Genomic DNA, 6,015 nt, shown 5'->3' with positions numbered 1-6,015 from the left:
CACATCGTTGCTAAACTTTTCAGTCAGAAACGACCTTGGTCAGAGCTGTAGGACATTGCTTTTCTTAAACTTGATATCTGATTATGAATGTCAGTAGTTTCATCAACTTGATATCTGATTATGAATGTCAGTAGTTTCATCTGATTGTGAATGTCAGTAGTTTCATCTGATTATGAATGTCAGTAGTTTCATCAACTTGATATCTGATTATGAATGTCAGTAGTTTCATCACCACTCGCTGACTGCACTGCGTCCCAAACGGCAGCCTATTCACTATATAGTGCACTACTTTTGACCAGGGCTCTGACAGCCTTACATAGGAAATAGGGTGCCATTTAGGATGTAACCACATCACCACCCGCTGAATACGGCTTTGCTATTGGAAGGGAGGAAAGGGGTTCAGCAAATTTCTATGAAGTTTCCTCCTGAACTTGCAATAAGTTGGATGGATAGTGAGAGGACTTCTGACAGTTTAGATAGTGAGAATACTTCTGACAGTTTACATAGTTAGAGTGAGAAGACTTCTGACAGTTTAGATAGTTAGAGTGAGAAGACTTCTGGCAGTTTAGATAGTTAGAGTGAGAAGACTTCTGACAGTTTAGATAGAGTGAGAAGACTTCTGACAGTTTAGATAGTTAGATTGAGAGGACTTCTGACAATTTAGATAGTTCGAGTGAGAAGACTTATGACAGTTTAGATAGTGAGAAGACTTCTGACAGTTTAGATAGTGAGAATACTTCTGACAGTTTAGATAGTGAGAAGACTTCTGACAGTTTAGATAGTTAGATTGAGAGGACTTCTGACAATTTAGATAGTTCGAGTGAGAAGACTTATGACAGTTTAGATAGTGAGAAGACTTCTGACAGTTTAGATAGTGAGAAGACTTCTGACAGTTTAGATAGTGAGAAGACTTCTGACAGTTTAGATAGTTAGATTGAGAAGACTTCTGACAGTTTACATAGTTAGATTGAGAAGACTTCTGACTGTTTAGATAGTTAGATTGAGAAGACTTCTGACTGTTTAGATAGTTAGATTGAGAGGACTTCTGACAATTTAGATAGTTCGAGTGAGAAGACTTATGACAGTTTAGATAGTGAGAAGACTTCTGACAGTTTAGATAGTGAGAATACTTCTGACAGTTTAGATAGTGAGAAGACTTCTGACAGTTTAGATAGTTAGATTGAGAGGACTTCTGACAATTTAGATAGTTCGAGTGAGAAGACTTATGACAGTTTAGATAGTGAGAAGACTTCTGACAGTTTAGATAGTGAGAATACTTCTGACAGTTTAGATAGTGAGAAGACTTCTGACAGTTTAGATAGTGAGAAGACTTCTGACAGTTTAGATAGTTAGATTGAGAAGACTTCTGACAGTTTACATAGTTAGATTGAGAAGACTTCTGACTGTTTAGATAGTTAGATTGAGAAGACTTCTGACTGTTTAGATAGTTAGAGTGAGAAGACTTCTGACAGTTTAGATAGTTAGAGTGAGAAGACTTCTGACAGTTTAGATAGTGAGAAGACTTCTGACAGTTTAGATAGTTAGATTGAGAGGACTTCTGACAATTTAGATAGTTCGAGTGAGAAGACTTATGACAGTTTAGATAGTGAGAAGACTTCTGACAGTTTAGATAGTGAGAATACTTCTGACAGTTTAGATAGTGAGAAGACTTCTGACAGTTTAGATAGTGAGAAGACTTCTGACAGTTTAGATAGTTAGATTGAGAAGACTTCTGACAGTTTACATAGTTAGATTGAGAAGACTTCTGACTGTTTAGATAGTTAGATTGAGAAGACTTCTGACTGTTTAGATAGTTAGAGTGAGAAGACTTCTGACAGTTTAGATAGTTAGAGTGAGAGGACTTCTGACAGTTTAGATAGTTAGAGTGAGAAGACTTCTGACAGTTTAGATAGTTAGAGTGAGAAGACTTCTGACAGTTTAGATAGTGAGAAGACTTCTGACAGTTTAGATAGTGAGAAGACTTCTGACAGTTTAGATAGTGAGAAGACTTCTGACAGTTTACATAGTTAGAGTGAGAAGACTTCTGACAGTTTACATAGTTAGAGTGAGAAGACTTCTGACAGTTTAGATAGTTAGAGTGAGAAGACTTCTGACAGTTTACATAGTTAGAGTGAGAAGACTTCTGACAGTTTAGATAGTTAGATGTGAGGACTTCTGGCAGTTTAGATAGTTAGAGTGAGAAGACTTCTGACAGTTTACATAGTTAGAGTGAGAAGACTTCTGACAGTTTAGATAGTTAGATGTGAGGACTTCTGGCAGTTTAGATAGTTAGAGTGAGAGGACTTCTGACAGTTTAGATAGTTAGAGTGAGAAGACTTCTGACAGTTTAGATAGTGAGAGTGAGAAGACTTCTGACAGTTTAGATAGTGAGAGTGAGAAGACTTCTGGCAGTTTAGATAGTGAGAGTGAGAAGACTTCTGGCAGTTTAGATAGTGAGAAGACTTCTGACAGTTTAGATAGTGAGAAGACTTCTGACAGTTTAGATAGTTAGAGTGAGAAGACTTCTGACAGTTTAGATAGTTAGAGTGAGAAGACTTCTGACAGTTTAGATAGTTAGAGTGAGAAGACTTCTGACAGTTTAGATAGTGAGAAGACTTCTGACAGTTTAGATAGTTAGATTGAGAGGACTTCTGACAATTTAGATAGTTAGAGTGAGAAGACTTCTGACAGTTTAGATAGTGAGAAGAATTCTGACAGTTTAGATAGTGAGAAGACTTCTGACAGTTTAGATAGTTAGATTGAGAAGACTTCTGACAGTTTACATAGTTAGATTGAGAAGACTTCTGACTGTTTAGATAGTTAGAGTGAGAAGACTTCTGACTGTTTACATAGTTAGATTGAGAAGACTTCTGACAGTTTAGATAGTTAGAGTGAGAAGACTTCTGACAGTTTAGATAGTTAGAGTGAGAAGACTTCTGACAGTTTAGATAGTTAGAGTGAGAAGATTTCTGACAGTTTAGATAGTTAGAGTGAGAGGACTTCTGACAGTTTAGATAGTGAGAAGACTTCTGACAGTTTAGATAGTGAGAAGACTTCTGACAGTTTACATAGTTAGAGTGAGAAGACTTCTGACAGTTTACATAGTTAGAGTGAGAAGACTTCTGACTGTTTAGATAGTTAGATTGAGAAGACTTCTGACTGTTTAGATAGTTAGAGTGAGAAGACTTCTGACAGTTTAGACAGTTAGAGTGAGAAGACTTCTGACAGTTTAGATAGTTAGATGTGAGGACTTCTGGCAGTTTAGATAGTTAGAGTGAGAGGACTTCTGACAGTTTAGATAGTTAGAGTGAGAAGACTTCTGACAGTTTAGATAGTTAGATGTGAGGACTTCTGGCAGTTTAGATAGTTAGAGTGAGAGGACTTCTGACAGTTTAGATAGTTAGAGTGAGAAGACTTCTGGCAGTTTAGATAGTGAGAGTGAGAAGACTTCTGGCAGTTTAGATAGTGAGAGTGAGAAGACTTCTGGCAGTTTAGATAGTTAGAGTGAGAAGACTTCTGACAGTTTAGATAGTGAGAGTGAGAAGACTTCTGGCAGTTTAGATAGTGAGAGTGAGAAGACTTCTGGCAGTTTAGATAGTGAGAAGACTTCTGACAGTTTAGATAGTGAGAAGACTTCTGACAGTTTAGATAGTGAGAAGACTTCTGACAGTTTAGATAGTTAGAGTGAGAAGACTTCTGACAGTTTAGATAGTTAGAGTGAGAAGACTTCTGACAGTTTAGATAGTTAGAGTGAGAAGACTTCTGACAGTTTAGATAGTTAGAGTGAGAAGACTTCTGACAGTTTAGATAGTTAGAGTGAGAAGACTTCTGACAGTTTAGATAGAGTGAGAAGACTTCTGACAGTTTACTTAGTTAGAGTGAGAAGACTTCTGACAGTTTAGATAGTTAGAGTGAGAAGACTTCTGACAGTTTAGATAGTTAGAGTGAGAAGACTTCTGACAGTTTAGATAGTTAGAGTGAGAAGACTTCTGACAGTTTAGATAGTTAGAGTGAGAAGACTTCTGACAGTTTAGATAGTTAGAGTGAGAAGACTTCTGACAGTTTAGATAGTTAGAGTGAGAAGACTTCTGACAGTTTACTTAGTAATGTGACGGCTTCAGACTCATCATGATGGAGAGCGCATTTGGTGGCATGTGTGCGAGATGGTGAATAAATTTGGTAGGACAGGTGTAGTGTGTGAGTCATTTCAGCCACACCCGTTGCTGACAGGAGTATAAAATGGAGCACACAGCCATGCAATCTCCATAGACAAACATTGGTAGTAGAATGGAATTACTGAAGAGCTCAGTGACTTTCAACGTGGCACCGTCATAGTATGCCACCTTTCTAACAAGTCAGTTCGTCAAATTTCTGCCCTGCTAGAGCTTCCCCGGTCAACTGTAAGAGCTGTTATTGTGAAGTGGAAACGTCTAGGAGCAACAACGTCTAGGAGCAACAATGGCTCAGCCGCGAAGTGGTAGGCCACACAAGCTCAAAGAATGCTGAAGCGCGTAGCACGTAAAATCGTCTGTCCTCTGTTGCAACACTCACTACCGAGTTCCAAACTGCCTCTGGAAGCAACGTCAGCACAAGAACTGTTCATTGGGAGCTTAATTAAATGGGTTTCCATGGCCGAAAAGTCGCACACAAGCCTAAGATCACCATGCACAATGCCAAACATCGGTTGGAGTGGTGTAAAGCTCGCCGCCATTGGACTCTGGAGCAGTGGAAACACATTCTTTGGAGTGATGAATCACGCTTCACCATCTGGCAGTCCGATGGACGAATCTGGGTTTGGCGGATGCCAGGAGAACGCTACCTGCCCAAATGCATAGTACCAACTTTAAAGTTCGGTGGAGGAGGAATAATGGTCTAGGGCTGTTTTTCATGGTTCGGGCTCGGCCCCTTAGTTCCAGTGAAGGGAAATCCTAAAGCAACAGCATACAATGACATTGTAGATGATTCTGTTCTTCCAGTGTGATAGTGATAGAGATCAGTGTTATAGTGATAGAGATCAGTGTGATAGTGATAGAGGTCAGTGTGATAGTGCTAGATATTAGTGATAGAGGTCAGTGTGATAGTGATAGAGGTCAGTGTGATAGTGCTAGATATTAGTGATAGAGGTCAGTGTGATAGTGATAGAGGTCAGTGTAATAGTGATAGAGGTCAGTGTGATAGTGATAGAGGTCAGTGTAATAGTGATGGAGGTCAGTGTGATAGTGTTGGAGGTCAGTGTGATGGTAATAGAGGTCAGTGTGATAGTGTTGGAGGTCAGTGTGATAGAGGTCAGTGTGATAGTGATAGAGGTCAGTGTGATAGTGATAGAGGTCAGTGTGATCGTGATAGAGGTCAGTGTGATCGTGATAGAGGTCAGTGTGATCGTGATAGAGGTCAGTGTGATAGTGATAGAGGTCAGTGTGATAGTGATAGAGGTCAGTGTGATAGTGATAGAGGTCAGTGTGATAGTGATAGAGGTCAGTGTGATAGTGATGGAGGTCAATGTGATAGTGATAGAGATTAGTGATAGAGATCAGTGTGATAGTGATAGAGGTCAGTGTGATAGAGGTCAGTGTGATAGAGGTCAGTGTGATAGAGGTCAGTGTGATAGAGGTCAGTGTGATAGAGGTCAGTGTGATAGTGATAGAGGTCAGAGTGTTTGTGATAGAGGTCAGTGTGATGGTGATAGAGGTCAGTGTAATAGTGATAGAGGTCAGTGTGATAGTGACAGAGGTCAGAATGTTTGTGATAGAGGTCAGAGTGTTTGTGATAGAGGTCAGAGTGTTTGTGATAGAGGTCAGAGTGTTAGTGATAGAGGTCTGTGTGATAGAGGTCAGTGTGATGGTGATAGAGGTCAGTGTGATGGTGATAGAGGTCAGTGTGATGGTGATAGAGGTCAGTGTGATTGTGATAGAGGTCAGTGTGATAGCAACAGAGGTCAGTGTGATAGTGACAGGGGTCAGTGTGATAGTGACAGGGGTCAGTGTGATAGTGACAGAGGTCATTGTGATGGCTATA

This window comes from Coregonus clupeaformis, unplaced genomic scaffold (genome assembly GCF_020615455.1).
Source record: "Coregonus clupeaformis isolate EN_2021a unplaced genomic scaffold, ASM2061545v1 scaf0265, whole genome shotgun sequence".
NCBI lineage: Eukaryota > Metazoa > Chordata > Actinopteri > Salmoniformes > Salmonidae > Coregonus > Coregonus clupeaformis.
The sequence above is the reverse complement of the archived record's forward strand: the minus strand, read 5'-3'. Positions refer to the sequence as shown.